The sequence below is a fragment of the Gekko japonicus genome, unplaced genomic scaffold, assembly GCF_001447785.1.
Source record: "Gekko japonicus isolate JY-2015 unplaced genomic scaffold, Gekko_japonicus_V1.1 scaffold2209, whole genome shotgun sequence".
Classification (NCBI taxonomy): domain Eukaryota; kingdom Metazoa; phylum Chordata; class Lepidosauria; order Squamata; family Gekkonidae; genus Gekko; species Gekko japonicus.
The window spans coordinates 157,158-176,305 of NW_015161469.1; the positions used below are offsets into that span (position 1 = coordinate 157,158).

Here is a 19,148-nt window from a genome sequence, read left to right on the forward strand (position 1 = left end):
CAACATCTCCAGTTTATAAGGACCAGGCAGTAGGTGATGTGAAAGAACCCTGCCTAAGACATGGGACAGCTGCTGCCAGGCTGAGCAGACAATTCTGATTTTGGTGGACTGATGGGGCTGTGGCTCAGTGGTAGAGCATCTGCTTGCCATGCAGAAGGTCCCAGGCTCAATCCCCGGTATCTCCAGGTAAAAGATCTGGAAATAGGTGATGTGAAACACCTCTGCCTGAGACCTTGGAGAGCCGCTGCCAGTCTGAGTTGACAATACTGACCTTGATGGACCAAGGGTCTGATTCAGTATAAGACAGTTTCAATGTGCTTTGGCCACCCAATGGGAAGGGAGCACTCATTGGAGAAGACCCTGATGCTGGGGAAGATTGGAGGTCAAAGAAGACGGAGACGGCAAAGGATGAGATGGTTGGACAGTGTCATAGATGCAACGAACATGAAATTCGGCAAACTCCGGAGGATGGCGGAAGACGGGAGGCCCTGGCGTGATGTGGCCCATGGGGTTGCGGAGAGTCGGACTCGACTGTGCGACTGAGCAACAACAACAACAAGTTTCATGTGATGGTCCGATTCAGCATTTGTGCCCAGAAGGTGCCAAGGAGAGTGGTAGGATACAGCCTATTAATAATTAGCTTCCGCAGGACACTTAGGCAAAGACGAAGTTGCTACACACATGCGAGCGTGCGAGCACGCACACCTGCCCTGAAACCTTTCCACTTGGCAAGTGTCAACTCCAAAATCCTCTCGACCGGAACGCAGAGAGTGAATTCTCTTTGCATTCCAGGGGATGTTGGCACAACGACCGGAGAAGCCAATCTTCTTTACCTAGTGAAATGGAACTTCTAATGTTTACAAAAGAGATCGGACTCAGGTGTTTCATCTCAGCTGGCAGGCTCTGAAATACCGTTAACTCCAGGGTTCGTTCATCCCCCCCTTTAAGTTAATGGGAAACTGCTTCCCCCCTCCCCTATTGTCAATTCCCCCCTTCCCGTATTTCATATATTGTTTGGCTAAAAGAGAAACAGAGGGGACCTTTCAAACCCTAGTGCTGATGGCCAAAGATCACATAAACTTTTAAAGGTTTCTTCCAATACTCCAAGGTTCTTCCATCCACGTTTTCTCCTAAATTTGACTTTTCTCCCCCCTCATCTTAATTCAACACTTTTAAACACCCCCCCCTTTTTACTTCAGGAACAAGGCAAAAATCCTCCCTGTGGAATAATTAGACGTGTTTTCCTTCAGAAAAACAAAAAGTCTTCAGGGCATAGCAAGTGGCCTGTGTACATTCAGCAGATTGGTTTAACCGATGGAGTCTTTTTCTCACTGGTCGCAGGCCGACCCAAGAACCACTAACGTGACAGAGACCGTGTCTTCTGAAGGGGGGAGGGCAAGAAAGAAGCCAGCCAGGAGAGTTCATATTAGGAATCCCTCCTTCCTGAATTCCTCGCGGGTTGCTCTGCTCAGAGTTGTCCTATAACGGGAAACAGAACTGCATGGGTACTTCTCTTTCACCGTTGTGACAGAGGCCATGTCTTCTGAAGGGGGGGGGGGCAAGAAAGAAGCTAGCCAGGAGAGTTCATATCAGGAATCCCTCCTTCCTGAATTCCTCGCCGGTTGCTCTGCTCAGAGTTGTCCTATAACGGGAAACAGAACTGCATGGGTACTTCTCTTTCACCGTTTGACACAGGTGTGTCCCAAATTTGATTTTTCTTTGGGAGGGCTATTCACTCGGATATCATTACTACGTAAGAACATAAGAGCCTGGCTGGATCACAAGTGCTCCATCTAGTCCAGCACCCTGTCTCACACAGCGGCCAACCTGTTCCTCTGGAAGGCCAACAACAGGGCACAGAGGCTGAGGCCTTCCCCTGAGGTTGCCTCCTGGCACGGAGGTGTATTCAGAGATTGACTGCCTCTGAACATGAAGGTGTAGTTTGCGACACAAATAATGCAGGTGTATCAAGAGGCACATCCATACAAATTAAGTCCACAACAATTCACAGTGTGTTTCCAGAGGGATGCAAAAGTATGCCACTGCACAGAAAATCACCCCTTTTGGATATACCCTGGAATGCAGCAAAACGGTGTGATAAATAAGGAATCGGACTTGTCGTTCTTTTTCTTCTGTAACCCCAGTCAATTGAACGGCTGAGTGACATAATCACTGAAGTCGCATGATTTCCACTCTTGCTGGACTCTACCACGGCAATGTGAAAAATGGGGGAAACTCATCTATGATTTCCTTTTTTTTTTTTTAAACCCTCTCTGTGAAAATGAGAAAGCAAAACTGGATCATAGCTATACTCCTTTGCATGCTAACATAGCACACAAAAGTTATTATTTTTAAACAATGGGGAACATTCACATATGGACTCCTGGCACCCGGGGAGCAGAATCACAATAAGAACTGCCCTCCATCAACCGCACAACGTACAGCACTTGAACCAGAGACAGCTGCTGTGTTGTAAGCTGCCAGAGTGCTGGACTTTGACAAGACCTGGGTTCCAATTGCTATCCTCACATAGAGATCAGTGGATGAACTTCAGCTAGGCAATGGCTCCTAACCTAATCTATCTCACACAGAAGCTGCAGGGATAAAATTGGGAAAGGAACTCCTTGAAGGGTTTGACCCCCCCCAAAAAAAGATGAATAGAGATGATAAATATCATGCAGTTGTCCAAGCACCTTGGGTTCTATGTATAGTTCACAAAACTAGCCTATGACTTAAACTACTGTAGGAAAAGAGACATCGTTCCAGGGAGACTCCAAGGAACTGATCATAGAACCATAGAATCATAAAATGTTAGAGTTGGAAGGGACCTTGGAGGCCATCTAGTCAGACCCCCTGTACTCTGCAGAAGCATAGCCAAAAGATAGCCCTACAACATACCCGGAAGATGATCATCCAGCCTCCGCTTGAAAACATCCAGTGAAGGAGCATCCACCATCTCCCGAGGCAGACTGTTCTACTGCTCAACCACTCCTACAGTTAGGAAGTTTCTCCTGATATTTAGCCGGTATCGACTCCCTTGTCATTCCCACCCATTAAATCTAGTCTAATTAGATGTTAGATTAGATGTTCAATCCACACTACCACCTTGAACCAGTATTGTGGTACAAATAGCCATTAAGTGTTTTCAAAAAAATAATAATTCCTTCTTCTTTATCTATTTATATTGACAGCTAGGAAAGCCAATGCGGAGGCCAAAACGGAAAAGAGTGGAGTCGGGATGAGCTGGCGTCCAACTGAGAGTCACCAAATGAGCCATTCTTCACTCATTGCCTGATGTCAACAAAGATAACTACATCCACAACCACATCACATTGTTAACGTGAGTTGAGATACGTCCATCTCGCTAGTGGTCGTCCTCCAACTCTCTTTTGGCTCACTACAGTGTACATCACCCTTGCGACATTTCAGCTATTCAGAGACTGTGGTGGAGGTCAATGGTTGCAAATCCAGGGCAACCAACTGAGTAAACCAGGGGTGTCAAACATGTGGCCCGGGGGGCAGATCAGGCCCCCGGAGGACTTCTATCAGGCCCGCAGTGGAACTGGCTGTCTTCTGCTTCTTCCTCCAATTCTGCTGCTGCTGTGTTTGCAGCTTACAGATACACACCTGAATAGCACATTCAAGATTGCAACAGCACAGACATTTTGATACAATAATTCAAAGCAAGAGTTGTCAGTTATCAGACACTGTTCAATAAACAAAATATTGCAAGAGTGCTAATGTTTTAAGCATGTTTTTAAGTTAAAAAAACCTTTTGTGTTTGTGTCCTTTATAAAGTTTATATCTCTGCTACCTGGCATTACATTTTATGACACACATGGCCCAGCCCAACAAGGTCTCATTTATGTCAGATCCGGCCCTCATAACAAACGAGTTCGACATCCCTGGAGTAAACCATCCTACAAGCAGGTCCATCAGAATTTCCATGAGAATTAACTAGTGATGAAGAGACTGAAGACATATATTGTTGTTGTTGTTGTTGTTTTTAAAAAAAGCCTAGCAAGATCAATGCTAACTTTGGACACTGCCGTCTACCTGTGCTGTGGTGTGGGAGAGACCAGCCTATCACTAGTTTTCAATGTCCTAGTGAGACTCTGGTAGGAGAGATGACAGGGGTGAAATAAATAAAAGCAGAGACTACGGTTACTACCGAATTTCGCCAGAAGTGAAATTTCAAGGTGCAATTGAAGGGTGAAACCGCTAGGGCAAAACTGAGAATATTTTGAGGGGAGCGAGAAGGGCCTCTTTCAGAAATTAGCCCCATTGTTTCTAAGCTTGAACATGCAAGTTAGCAACAACAACAACGGCAACAACTAAGTTATTTGTGTCCTCTGATGGACTTGCGCCTGCCTCCTTCCAGTGCCATAAAATGGTATGAAGAAAAGTTGTAATGCTAACCCCCAGTTGTTAGATATTAAGAGATAAATGTATGTAAGTTATGGAAAACTGAAAATAAAATGATTTTAAAAAAGGTTGTGAGCAGGTGATTGGACTACTGCATAAATTAGTTTGCTCAAGAGGCCGGCTGAAAGGAAGATGAAACTCAGAGGGGGGCTTTTGACAATACCACAAACGGGAAGCAAAACGGAGGTGACGGCCATGGCTCCGCTCCCGTTTTAGCTTGGCCCTCGTTTCGGTAACGCTAGCAAAATCCCCCTGTCTATCCACTCTCTATGCCTATCGACAGGATCGGAGTGTAAAGGATATCTTTACACTCTCAAACAAAAGCCCAATTTTCATAACTCGCCAAGAAATCAAATGCAACGGTGAAGACAACATTTCTCCCATGTCTTTCCGAGGCATGGATTTTAATGGATCCTGACATCTCGAAAAGCACCTAAACTGCTGAAGTTAACAGTCTGCTGGTTTCTTTGCTTTCCCCCGTTTCTCCTTTGGGGTCTTTGCAACGATCCAGTGAGGTAATGCAAAGAGGCAGGCCCCTCTGCTCCATGTGACCTGCTCCCTCTTAGTCACAAAGAAAACGAGGGGGGGGGAATATACCACTGTGCTTATTAGACATGAGCTCAGTTTATTTGGATCATAAATAAAAGCTGATCTTGATAGTGTAATTACATTTCACAACATTATCCTCTGACATTAACCTCAGAAAGAGAAGGGGGAGGGAGGGGCGATAGTTGGCCTAGTTGTGATTTAGCATCAGAATGACTTATACTTAAAAAAAAAACCCGCCATAATTATATTTCCCCCTGATTTCATTTCCTTGGGGAGCCAATTTGCAATGGGGAAAAGGGGAGGGGACGGTAAATATTGAACCACCTCCGTAGGAACATTTTTCTCACGTCTCCACCATCGTCACGGTCTAGAATGCATTTGCATTCCCTCTTCGATCAGGGGGGGCTGAATTTCTGATACGGCAGGGTTGTTTTTTTTTTAATCGCTGCATATTTACTCGAATCCTCGCACAAAGCACACGCCAAACTCCCCACCAAGGATAGGCCTTCCCCTCGAGCACCTTCCCCTCCACCTCCCCCCCAACCCCACGGCTGCCTAATTTGTCTGAAAATGCCAGTGGTTGTCCCCCTGTATGAAGGATTAGCACAGATTAAGGGGGAACGGTGTTAATTGTAGGTGGGGGAGCGAGAGCCGAGCACCTCCTCAATCTGTTCTTGATTTCCCCTGTGTACGTCTGTCTCCTAATAAGCTTCCTTTAATCTGGAGGGGGCCCCTTGGTGGATCCAGCACCACGGACAGCAATATTGATTGCCTTGGAGAAACCATCACAGCTGCTCACCCAAATTACCTTTGATATGTGACCTTTAATGTAATTACCGCAACATCAAGGCATTTCTATAAATTATTAAAGGACTAATACACTTCATCATCCCCGCGATTCTATTATATGTAAAAATATAAACAAGCGCCGGCAAACGCGGAGCGGGACACTGCCGAAGTTGCTGCAACCCGCCTTTGAGGTAAGGGGAGACTTGGGAGCTGTCCAAACCAAGGCTCCCTCTAAGCTGTGGAGTCTCGTGAGCGAAAATTCTACTTTGTGAGCTTCTGGCATTAAAGTTGTGAGCGAACCTCCTACCATTCAGAATTGGCGGAATAAATGTTGGGTTCATTTTATCATGGACAAGATTGCAGAAAAATGTGAAGGGCGAGCAAGTAGTCATACGGGATCTCATACCAAATTTGTGCGCAGGTGGTTCCCTTTGATCACATATTTTGTGGGAAATGATCTACTACCCTCAAACCGTAACTATCTGGAATGGATACATTTTTGATTCACAGGTGTTTAGTCCAAGCTCTCATCATATAAGTATTAGATGTGAAAAGTACATCAGACTACAAGGCTAGTTATGTGCAATGTACAGATACTGAGTTGAAATTGATTGAAAACACAATGTAATATATCTTTCAGTATGCATGTTTGCATTGTTTTAATTAAATAAAATTTTTGAAAAGAGAGTTGTGAGCGAGCAATTTGGCTCAAATACTTTGGCCACCAAATGAGAAGGGAGCACTCACTGGAGAAGACCCTGATGCTGGGAAAGACTGAAGGTCAAAGAAGACGGGGACGGCAAAGGATGAGATGGTTAGACAGTGTCATAGATGCAATGAACATGAAACTGAGCAAACTTCAGAGGACGGCAGAAGACCGGAAGGCCTGGCGGGAGCTGGTCCATGTGGTCGCGAAGAGTCGGACTCGACTGTGCGACTGAACAACAACAAATTTGGCTCCTGCATACATTAGCTTGCTTGGGAGCCCTCCTTCCTGAGCTGAGACAAAAATGTGTGAGCTGGAGGCTAAAAACTGTGAGCTAGCTCACACTAACTCAGCTCAGAGGGAACACTGGTCCAAAATGTTTGGCAGAAGAGGATGGAGGGGAGTCAGATAGTCGTGGGACGTTCGGCCTGCAGGAAACTTATCATCTCTCTCTCTCCCGTATTTCCAGCCAACCCCCAATTAATAGACTTCATTAATCCACCGTACACCTGAGCTCATTAATTCACCATATACCTGAGCTGAGGCGCCCCGGCAACCAACTCCACCAGCTGACTTTACACCCTGCACATCACTCGGAAATACGCAGAGCATATTCCTGTCATCTCAGGAAGCGCCTCCCGAAAATAATTGCAGTAAAATATGTGTGCGCAACCCGGCCGTAGGAAAGCACAGGCAGCCGGGAAGCAAGGCGCGGATCCTTGCACACGGGTCAAGGGGAAGGGGGACACCGTTCCTGCATGCTTGCATTTATAAATATGCCTTAACAAACTGATACAGAATTCGAGAAGAAGCAATGGGCTTCAAGAGAATTCGAGAAGAAGCAATGGGCTTCAAGATTGCGTACAGGAGGAAGATACTGAATCAACCAGCCGGAGGAAGAACTGCTTTCCGTTTGCCCCCCCATCCCCTTTTCATTCCTGGATTGTTAATTATATCTGTGCCCCCCTCCCCTTTGCCACAAAGCTGGTGTTAGGTCAAGAGAATGGGTGATGTACCTGTCAGAATAGAAGCCCCCCCCTATGCATGTGCAGCCCCACCTCTTCCTCCCGGTCCTGCTGACCTAAGGAATGCAGCTTCTTTTTATGGTGATGAACTATAGTTGGTATTACCTCGGCATGTTATCAACCATGGTTCAGGATTGTCATAAATCTCAGGCGCAGGCACGCTATAAAGAAGGGCTCGGGCCTCACGTTTACCAAAAGTCAAGGGCTGCCTTCCATAAATAAGTTAACAGCCTTTCGATTTAAGAGGGCCTCTTTGTTATTGATGGTAACTAACTACAGCCGCGCAGAGGGCGGGAAAGCTCAGGTTTGCATCCGGGCAGGAAACCAGAGTTCTAGCCTTGGGGGCAGGGCACTTCCGAGCTGCCATCACTAGGCAGGCACCAAGAAGGACCGATCCACAGCTCCACGCTCGCCACCACAGTTTGGAGTGCAGGCATTTAAAGGGATCCTTTAAATGACTTGGGGGAGAAGCGGGGGCCGTGCATGAATTTCAGTGACCCCCTTTTTAAAAGGCCCCCCCAAGTTTTTAAAAAAACACCTGGCTATGGGCCTGTTTTAAGATAACAGGGATCAATTCCCCTGGCGAGAACGACAGCTTTGGAAGGTGGATTGTGCGGCACTCCCCCCTGCTGAAGTCCCTCCCTTCTCGGAACCCCACCCTCTCCTGACTCCACCCCCAAATCTCCAGGGATTCCCCAAACCTGGAGCTGGCAACCTATTTCATTGTAATGCTTCATTGTGAACTGCCACAGGCGTTTTTAACAAAAAGGTGGGATATACTTATTTTCAATCTCACGCACGCGGCGTGAAACAGAAAGGGGACCGGAGTGGCTTTTCACCTCCGCCCTTCACTCCCAACTGGATTAAGGCCAAGGCCAGAAGGGGTGCCCTCCCACTCTCCAAACGTTAACCCCAGCATGATACTGGTCAGGGGTCATTTCCTGCAGGAGTGCACAGGAGTGGAGTTCTGGCAGTAAAGAGCCCAGGGGGCGGGCACATGCAACAAGCCACACACCCTGCTCTCAGCAGCCCTCAGTCAGAGCAAGAAACAGCCAGGTAAATTGCAGAGCCCGCCCCGGCCCCCCGGTCCAAAACAGTCCAGTGGCACCTTTAAGACCAAGTTTTATTCAGGTACAAGCTCTCCCTCCTCTGTGAGGACAGATCTACACGTCCCCCCACCACCAATAGCTAGCAATCCAAAACAGTCCAGTAGAGCCTGAGTGGTGGGTGTTGCCTTCTGACACACTTCCAGTGATGTCAGGGGGTGTGGCATATGCAAATAAGTTATGCTAATGAGTTATGCTAATGAGCTCCTGCACCCCTTTTTCTACGAAATGACCCCTGCCACTGTTAACAGCTGCATTGTACCCCAGAACAGGAAAAGCAAAACCTCCAGGCCATCCAGAGCCAATGTCTTGTTTAGCCAGCATCTGTTTCTCTCATTTGTCATCTTCCCTTCAACCATGATGCCACCAGCCTCTTAAAGATAAAGGTTTCCCTTCCTCAAAAGCCAGTCGAATCCAACTCTAGGGGGCGGCGCTCATCTCCGTTTCCAAGCCGAACAGCCAGTGCTGTCCGAAGACGTTTCCGTGGTCATGTGGCCGGCATGACTAAAGGCCGAGGCGCACGGAACACTGTTACCTTCCCACTGAAGTGGTACAAAAAAAGTTGCCTTCTGACATACTTCCAGTGATGTCAGGGGGTGTGGCATATGCAAATAAGTTATGCTAATAAATTATGCTAATGAGCTCATGCACCCCTTTTTCTACGAAATGACCCCTGCCACTGGTAACAGCTGCATTGTACCCCAGAACAGGAAAAGCAAAACCTCCAGGCCATCCAGAGCCAATGTCTTGTCTAGCCAGCATCTATTTCTCTCATTCGTCATCTTCCCTTCAACCATGATGCCACCAACCTCTTAAAGATAAAGGTTTCCCTTCCTCAAAAGCCAGTCGAATCCAACTCTAGGGGGCGGCACTCATCTCCGTTTCCAAGCCGAAGAGCCAGTGCTGTCCGAAGACGTTTCCATGGTCATGTGACCGGCATGATTAAAGGCCGAGGCGCATGGAACACTGTTACCTTCCCACTGAAGGGGTGCCTATTTATCTACTTGCAATGTCTTGCTTTTGAATTGCTAGGTTTTCAGGAGCTGAGGCCAGAAACGGGAGCTCACTCCATCACGCGGCACTCGGGTCTCGAACTGCCAAAACTACTGACCTTCCGCTCTGCAGCTCAGCGTCTTAACCTCTGAGCCACCGCGGCCCTATCAGCCTCTTACCCCTTTATTAAATATGATCACTCAAGGACATGATTGTCTACCTTCACTTCATCAGAGGAAGCAAAGGAGAAAGCCAACGGTGGTCCCTTCACACCCTCCATCCCATTCAGATCTCATCATGCAATGGGAGGGGGGGGAAATGTTGATCTGAATTCACTTTAGGGGAGGAATAACCAAAATGAGACAAAGTTTCAGGAAATGGACGCGACACATTGACCTACCTAGCAGCAATCCCTGCCCTCCCCTGCCCAAATAAAAGAACTGCGCTCCTTCCGTCGGTTTAGGAACTCGGTAATTTCGGGGAGTCTAAATACGGATTCACCAAACTAGCCAGGTGTATACTTTGAACACCACGCTCCTATATTTTATGTCTTTGTCTCTGAGACGCGCTCCGTAAAACCTGAAATTTGCAACATCTCCCTCTTAAGTATCCACCCGTATTTTGCTAGTCTCTCTCTCCCCCCTTTGCTTGTAGAATTCTCTCCGGGAAGCCAAGCCACAATCGTGACGGCAAAAATATGAAAGGTAGCGGCCCAGATAGAAGCAGATCTGCTTTTGTCACTCAGATGTTCACAGCTAATCGGATAGGACCACCACCCATCAGAAGGAGGTGGGTACAGGTTAGGGTTGCCAGCTTCCAGGTGGGGCCTGGAGATGTCCCTGAATGACAATAGAGCTCAGTTCCCCTGGAGAAAATGGTAGCTTTGGAGACGGGACCCTATGGTGTTACGTACCGCCCCCCTTCCCGAGCCCCAACTTCCCCCAGGCTCCACCCCCAAAATCTCCAGGTTTTCCCCAACCCAAAAGTGGCAACCCTAGTAAAAGTATTTGTCCCGTGCAAAATCAAAATATATCACTTCAGTAAACCATACCCTTGAGCAGTGGTCGAGGGGAGATGTAGAAAGACCCCCATGCGTGAGAGGGTTTGCCCCTGCAGTTGAATCTATAGAACATGTCTTGTATCAGAATGGTTTCTACCAAGAAATTCGTGCAAAATTCATTCTTCCTTTCCTTAGAAAGCCACAGGACTGTCCTGTTTCTGAGATCACTAGGAAACTCCTTTCCGGTGCGAATCCACAAATCACAGCTTCTCGCGCGAGGATTGTTTTTTTTTGCGGGTGCTAGCAAAATCCAAAAAGTTATTTTAAGCAGTGGTTCTTAAACTTAATATAATAATTATTTAAATCTGAGGTATCCCTTTATCAAATTTAGATTACATATTTTTAATTATCTGTTTATTCTTTTATGTATATGTGTGTATATGATTTATGCTGGTCTTTGACCGTATTGATAAATCTGCTTTCTGTTTCCCTTGATCGGTGAATGCAAGCCGATTGCTAGATTGGGTTGACGGCAAGTCACAGGGGAGAAAAGCCGGCGACAGGATGGGAGAAACATTCCGTAGCATGAAAGCAGTTGGGAAAGTCTCTATATTAGCAGAAATGCAGTAGTGCCAGGGACAAAGTGAATCCATAGTACCAAACTCAAATTGTCTTATCAGAAATGGGCAACAACAACAAATAATGTTGGGCAAATTTTCTAGCTTTTTTTAGTTCACTTTTTCTTTATTAGTATTTTTTTTAAAAAAAGCTATTATCATTAAAACCAGTTTAGAGAGTTTGCACAAAATAGTTCTCAACCCGTCAGCCTTTTCCAGTTGTGAGAATCCCCACACCGAAAACCTACATTTCTCTCTAAACTATTTAGCCTGTGAACTCAAATTGGATTGCCATAGTAGTCTCTCCCCCTCTCCCCGAACACACACAAGCTTTGCTTCAACAGGGTCAGACCTTCGCGAACCATTTGGTGAGCCCGAAGACCACGCAACAGACCCCACCCTTCATTTTCGGCTCAAAGAGCTGACAGATGAGACTTTAGAATGGAACTCCAAGTCACACATTACCTCCCTGAGAGAAATATATTTGCATTTCTAGTTACCTTTCCTCTGAAATTTCCCATATGGTCTGCTGGCGCTGAGACAAGAAGTCAAGCATCGCCCCTTCCTGAGACGGACCGCTACGCATTCCATCTTGTCCACAAGTTCAGTTTCCCATCGCTCACATCCCACACCGTCTGGTGTCTCCCCACCCCCAAAGAACACTGATTTGACTGGCTCTGTATGTGTCACTCACAGCAGGTCTTCTTGCGCCTTTGAAGAACCTTTGGAACCATCTTCTGTCCCTGCCTCAGTTCCCACTTTGCTTTGTTAACCCTTCACTTCTCTGTCATCACTGCTCCACCCCCAAAGAACCCTCAAACATCTCAAGAAATGGTACCAAACCAATTTTGTCACTAGGACGGTATCAGGTTGAGAGCTCAACACCAACACTGTTTTGCTGCTCCCTCGATGAAGAGAATGAAAGAAACATCACTCACTCCCCCCACACACACACAAATTCCATTTCACCAACACTTAAAAGACCTTGTCCAAATTCTGAATATCTTAACATAAGGAATGCCAGCAAGATCTGGCCCCGGCACCGTTCGCTTCCAACCTCCCGTTTTGTGATTCCATCAAGCCGTATTACGAGAGGGAACACAACGCTATTCGAAAGCTAAGCAAAGCAACACTGGTTCCCGCTCTTCTGCACTCTGGGCTTTAAGAGCGGACTCCCTTTCACAGTATGTTAGGAAGGCACAACCTGGAATAGAAGAAAAGGAGGAGAATGCATGAACACAACAGCCTTACTAGGTAGCCATTCCGTCCAGTATCCCATTTGGAGAAGAAGAGAATGGATTTATACCCCGCCCCTCACTTGGAGTCTCAGAGCAGCTTACTATCTCCTTTCCCTCCCCACAACAGACACCCTGTGGGGTAGGTGGGGCCGAGAGAGCTCTTTCCAGGACTGCTTGTGAGAGAACAGCTCTGAAACAACTTGTGACTGACCCAAGGTCACACCAGCAGCTGCATGCGGAAGAGTGGGGGATCAAACCTGGTTCTCCCTGATTAGAGTCCACGCTCCTAACCACTACACCAAACTGGCTGTCAGTGATAAAGAAGGGAATTAGCACTTTCTGGAAAGCCTACAAGCAAGGACACTGAGAAACACCAAGGTACACAAAGGGTGAAAGCCAAATTAACAACAGAGAGCGAATATGTCCTGATTACTAGGTGGAGGCTCTTAAACAGGTAGAGCTGCCTTATACCAAGTCAAGCCTTTTGTCTATCAAGGTCAATATTGTCTGCTCGGACTGGGAGGTGAAGGCCTTTCACGTGATCTTCTTTTGGATTTGCCCTGACCCGAATAGCCCAGGTGAGCCCTATTTTGTCAGATCTCAGAAGATAAGCAGGGTTGGTCCTGGTCAGTCCATGGATGAGAGACCACCAAGGAAGTCCAGGGTTGCTACACAGAGACAAGCAATGGGAAGCCACCTCTGAACATCTCTTGCCTTGAAAATCTTACGAGGTCACTATAAGGCAGGTAGAAGGAACAAGGAAGGAAGGAAGGAAGGAAGGAAGGAAGGAAGGAAGGAAGGAAGGAAGGAATTGGATTTATATTCCACCCTTCACTCAGAGTCTCAGAGAAGCTTACAATCACCTTCCCTTCCTTTCCCCACAACAGACACCCTGTGAGGTAGGTGGGGCTGAGAGAGCTCTGAGAGGACTGGTCTTGAGAGAAAAGCTCTGAGAGAACTGTGACTGACCCAAGGTCACCCAGCTGGCTGCAAGTGGATGAGTGGGGAATCAAACCCGGTTCTCCCAGATTAGAGTCATAAGAACATAAGAACATAAGAGACGCCAATGTTGGATCAGGCCAAAGGCCCATCCAGTCCAACACTCTGTGTCACACAGTGGCCAGAAATACCAGGTGCCATCAGGAGGTCCAGCAGTGGGGCCAGGACACTAGAAGCCCTCCCACTGTTGACCACCATCCCAAGCACCAAGATGACAGAGCATCACTTGCCCCAGAGCCCCTATCAATACCTTGTGGCTAATAGCCACTGATGGACCTCTGCTCCATATGCCTATCTAATTCCCTTTTGAAGCCGTCCATGCTTGTAGCCGCCACCACTTCCTGTGGCAGTGAATTCCATGTGTTAATCACTCTTTGGGTGAAGAAGTCCTTCCTTTTATCCGTTCTAACCCGACCGCTCAGCAGTTTCATGGAGTGCCCACGAGTTCTTGTATTGTGAGAAAGGGAGAAAAGTACCACTTTCTCTACCTGTTCTTTCCCATGCATAATCTTGTAAACCTCAATCATGTCACCCCTCAGTTGTCTTTTCTCCAAGCTAAAGAGCCCTAAGCGCCACTCCTAACCCCTACACCAAAGTTGATGACACTTTCCACCACCAAGATCTGATCCTCTGAACCGGAGATGGCAGCGGTTGAGTTTGGGACCTTCTGGAAGGAAAGCAGAAGCAACCCCAACATCACCCCACAGGAGTCAAATGCACACCCACACCCCAAAGATAAACTATATCAATGCTCAGACCACCCAATATCAAAGACTGCTTTAGCTATCTGGCTCTCCCAGTCTACACAGTACACACCTGAGACCAACTTCACAGCAATGCATGTGGCCAAGTCCATCATGACCTGAATGTTGTTGAGATACAGAGAACTGTAGGTTCGAGAACTGCAGCGCCCTTCAGGAAGGAAGTCAGCAGGAGAACTCAAGACTCCTCCAAGTAGGAAAGAACTTTGCAAACTCTTTGCATCCAGTTCAGAGTTGCTGATGGCAGAAAGGGCCTCTGGGAGATGCAGATGGAAAGGGATTTGCACCTGGGGTTGGTGCCTTTGTTCAGGGATTGGGAAGTTAACTCTTTTCCTTCCATTGATATTGAATTCCCTCTCCAACCCCACCCCAGGCTAAGTGGTAAACTGGCGTCTGCCACTTCAACCTGCCCTGTCCTTTCAATAGAGATTTAATATGTGAAAATGGGTTGAAGCTTGCATGATACGGGGTTAGCAAAATCCTCTATTGGAGGGACAGGAAGAAAGTTTTCCCTCCAGGCAGGTGGCAACCCAATGCAGAAGTGTGGTACCGACTTACTGGGGAACACTCCCCTCCCCCCCAAAAAAAATCCCTACTAGCAGCCGTTGGAGGGCACAACTCACCATCATGAGAACATAAAAAACATAAGAACATAAGAGAAGCCAATGCTGGATCAGGCCAATGGCCCATCCAGTCCAACACTCTGTGTCAAACAGTGGCCAAAAATACAAGGCGCCATCAGGAGGTCCAGCAGTGGGGCCAGGACACTAGAAGCCCTCCCACTGCTGCTCCCCCCAAGCACCAAGAATACAGAGCATCACTTGCCCCAGAGCCCCTATCTATACCTTGTGGCTAAGAGCCACTGATGGACCTCTGTTCCATATAAGGACATTAGAGAAGCCAGTGTTGGATTAGGCCAATGGCCCATCCAGTCCAACACTCTGTGTCACACAGTGGCCAAAAACACCAGATGCCCTCAGGAGGTCCAGCAGTGGGGCCAAGACACCAGAAGCCCTCCCACTGTTGCCCCCCCCCAAGCACCAAGAAGACAGAGCATCCCTCGCCCCAGACTGAGAGTTCCTATCTACACCTTGTGGCTAATAGCCACCGATGGCCCTCTGCTCCATATGCTTATCTAATTCCCTCTTATAAGAACATAAGAGAAGCCAATGTTGGATCAGGCCAATGGCCCATCCAGTCGAACACTCTGTCACACAGTGGCCAAAAATACCAGGTGCCATCAGGAGGTCCAGCAGTGGGGCCAGGACACTCCAGTTCCTCTGGAGGGCCAACAACAGGGCACAAAGGCTGAGGCCTTCCCCTGATGTTTCCTCTCTCAGCCCCACCTCCCTCACAGGGTGTCTGTTGTGGGGAGGGGAAGGGGAAGGAGTTTGTAAGCCGCTCTGAGACACCTTTGGGTAGTGAAGGGCGGGGTATAAACCCAATGTCTTCTCTTCTGCTTCTTCCTCCACTTGCACCTGGCTGGATGACCTTGGGCAAGCCATAGTTCTGTCAGAGCTGTCCTTGAAAAAAAGAGAGCAGTTTCTGTCAGAGCTCTCTCAGCCCCACCTACTTCACAGGGGGTCTGTTGTGGGGAGGGGAAGGGAAAGGAGATTGAAAGCAGCTCTGAGACTCCTTTGGGTAGTGAAGGGCAGGGTAGAAATTCAATCTCTTCTTCTTCTTCTTCTTCTTCTTCTTCTTCTTCTTCTTCTTCTTCTTCTTCTTCTAGTGGGAGATCTCCAGCCACCACCTGGAGGCTGGCAACCCTAAACTTTCACCTCCAAATTTTGCAAAGGAAGCCCAGCAGGCCAATGTCATCCCGGGATTCAAGACTCTATTAGAACCTGCGCCAACCTGGCAAATGATACCATCAGTGCATTGTAGACCCAGTTCTTCATGGGTCCACAAAGCAGAAGTATGAGTAGGACTTCCAAGTCATCCAATGGGGTCAAGGAATCCCCTGCCACCACTAGGAACAGAAGAAAATTAAGAAGAAAAATAAGGCCTCCTCTATTTACAGGAAGTTCTTACTGAAAGGGGGGTAGCTCTAGGAACTGCAGGGGAATCTATGATAAGAACTTCCTGGAAGCAGAGGAGGGCTTATTTTTCTTTTTATAATTTTTCCGCAAAACCCCGCTCTCCCTAGGCTCCACCCCAGAATCTCCAAGTATTTCCGTACCCGGAGTTGGTGGCCCTGGCTTAGAGGGATTTCCAAAGTTCTAGGGAGGGGGTTTCAGTGTTCCGCAATTTCCCCAGCCCCCATCAGGGCTCCCAAGTACTTACCTTAATTTGGCGGGGGATGTATAGTTCTTTGCGGGACCGTTCCCGCGGGGAAAACACAGGTGCTGCACTATTCCGTCGCCCAGACGTGATGTAGGCATGCAGCCGGGCGACGCTCTAGCATTGGGGCTGGAAACTCGATGGTACCATCGAGTTTCCAGCCCCATTACTAAGGCGTCGCCCAGCTACATGCCTACGTCACGTCTGGGCAACGGAATAGTGCAGTGCCTGTGTTCCAAGCAAGAATCTCCCGGCGGGGAAGCATACGTCCCCCGCCGGATCATAGGTAGGTACTTGAGAACCCTAGCCCCCATCTATCAACAGGTCAACTCGAATTAATAAACACTGACATTTTCTTCATCTGCACAGGTTATTTTGTGTGTGTGTGTGTATTTTTGCAGTGTGTGTGTGTGTGTGCCTGGGAGTCGTGGCAACCCCTGGCGACTCCTGCTGGGGCATGGAGGACATTCCGAGAAGTGGCTGGTTAGCCTGCCTCTGCCTCCCAGCCCTGGTATTCTTTGGAGGTCTCCCATCCAAATACTTGCCAGGGTCGGCCCCGCTTAGCTTCCGAGATCTGATAAGATCGGGCTTACCTGGGCTATCCAGGTTAGGGCATCTGCATAGTTTACTGAACCCTTTTTCCTTGGTTCAAAGTCTGGCTTGGTTTGACTACGGAATCTGGATTTCTTTCCTCCCCTCAAAGACCGCCCTGCACGAAGATGAAAAGGCGAGAGCCGTGGACGTCTCCCCCCTTCCCAACGGATTTATATTTTACATGCCAGGAGGGCTGGGAAGGGAAGCAGAGCTAATGACTTCCGAATGGTCCCTAAAAGATAGCCACTAGCTAATCAAGGGGGAAGCTAGGCTTAAAATTTAATTCCGGTGCTAAATCATGCACCCAGAGCTCTCTGCCGGGCCCGGCGATGGAAAGGGAAGTCTCCCACCAGTAGCAAACCTGGACTAGTTGATACAGTCTAATTAGGCTGATCATAGCACACCGTTGGAGAGATAAACTACAGAGTGTAAAGCTCCTGTAATGGCAGCAATATATTTCCTCTTCTGGTGATGGCCACCGATGACAGCGGAGAGTAATGAAGTTCTGCAGTGCTTCCCACACTGTGACCGTAATTCAGATGTTGCAGGTGGCAGACTCCTCCTTTCCTTATAAAAACAGCATTTCCCCTCTTCTGAGCTCTATTCGGCGCATGGGATGAGTTAACAGGGAGGAACCAGGACAACAGCCTTCCTCCAGGTTTGGGGCTCAGATAGCGAGGAGCTGTTTGGTCCTCGTTCGGGTCAAAGGGACATATCAGAATGCTGATGGAGTCCCAAACAAGGGGACAGATCTCTTGTTGGGGTGTTCACAGCCTGAAGATGAACTCCCAAAGCTGTCTGATGCTGAGCTGGACCACTGGACCATCGAGGTCCGACTGGTGGCAGTTCCCCAGGGTCTCAGGGTGAGGTCCTTCAACAACTGTTCCCTCTAAGCTGAGTTAGTGTGAGCTAGCTCACAGTTTTTTAGCCTCCGGCTCACACATTTTTGTCTTCACTCAGGAAGGATGGCTCCAGAGCAAACTAATTTATGCAGCAGCCAAATCGCTCGCTCACAACTTTAATTCCAGCAGCTCACAGAGTAGAATTTTTGCTCACAGGACTCCACAGCTTAGAGGGAACATTGCTTTCAACATCTCCTCCTATCTGGTCTTTTTAATTGGAGATGGTGGGGATTGAACCTGTCACCTTCTGCATCCCAAGCAGATGCTCTACCACTGAGCTATGGCTCTTCTTCACCTTTGGCCCATCAAGGTCAGTATGGCCTCCTCAGACTGGCAACCAACAAAACTGAGGGATTACAGCTAGTGAAGAGAACCAAAAATATGGAAGCTGTAATGATGTACAAAACGCTTGTCATCTATAAAAATACAAAAATGAACAGTCAAATTGAAAATTATTAATTCCCAACAAGTATCAGATAGATGGACAAACTTCCCCGGAGTTTTGGCATTCGTTTTGTGAAGAACTTCTTCCAAACATCAAGATGTGATAGTGTTGCTTCTTATTCCATAATGTGTAAATCCAATACAAAGGTACTAATATCCTATATGTTGAACATGTTCTTGCTTAACAAATCCTTCCATCAACGGGCACACAATGTGATGGAAGGATTTGTTAAGTAAGAACATTTATATGATTTTTGTACACTTTTTTGTATAAATATTGTGATTTTTATTGAAATATTTTCTAGCGCAGTTACTTCACAGTTTCTTCTTTTTGCGGTCTGTGTTAGCAACGTTACCAGGTTACACAGAGTCGCTTGTTGGTTTCAAAATGAATAAAGAGTTAGAATCATAGAACCATAGAATTGGAAGGGACCTCCGAGGTCATCTAGTCCAACCCCCGCACAATGCAGGAAATTCACAAATACCTCCACCCCCAAAAACCACAGGGACTGCTGTTCCACACCCAGAAGATGACAAAAAACCCTCCAGGATCCCCAGCCAAACTGACCAGGAGAAAAATCGCTTCCTGGCCCCAAAGTGGTGATCAGCATTTTTCTGGGTGTGTAAGAAAGGGCCACGAGAACTAAACTCTGATGGAACCCTTCCTGCCTTCTCTCTCATGATCTGCCTAAGTTCACACAATCAGCATTGCTGTCAGAT

The 19,148-nt window shown here is 47.5% G+C and overlaps 1 non-coding gene across 1 annotated transcript; it reads left to right on the forward strand.

The window, feature by feature from the left end:
• The first annotated feature begins 113 nt into the window (after positions 1-113).
• On the forward strand, positions 114-185 carry TRNAG-GCC. Its single transcript has one exon. It is a non-coding gene; the product is annotated as a tRNA-Gly (tRNA).
• Positions 186-19,148: the final 18,963 nt, after the last annotated feature.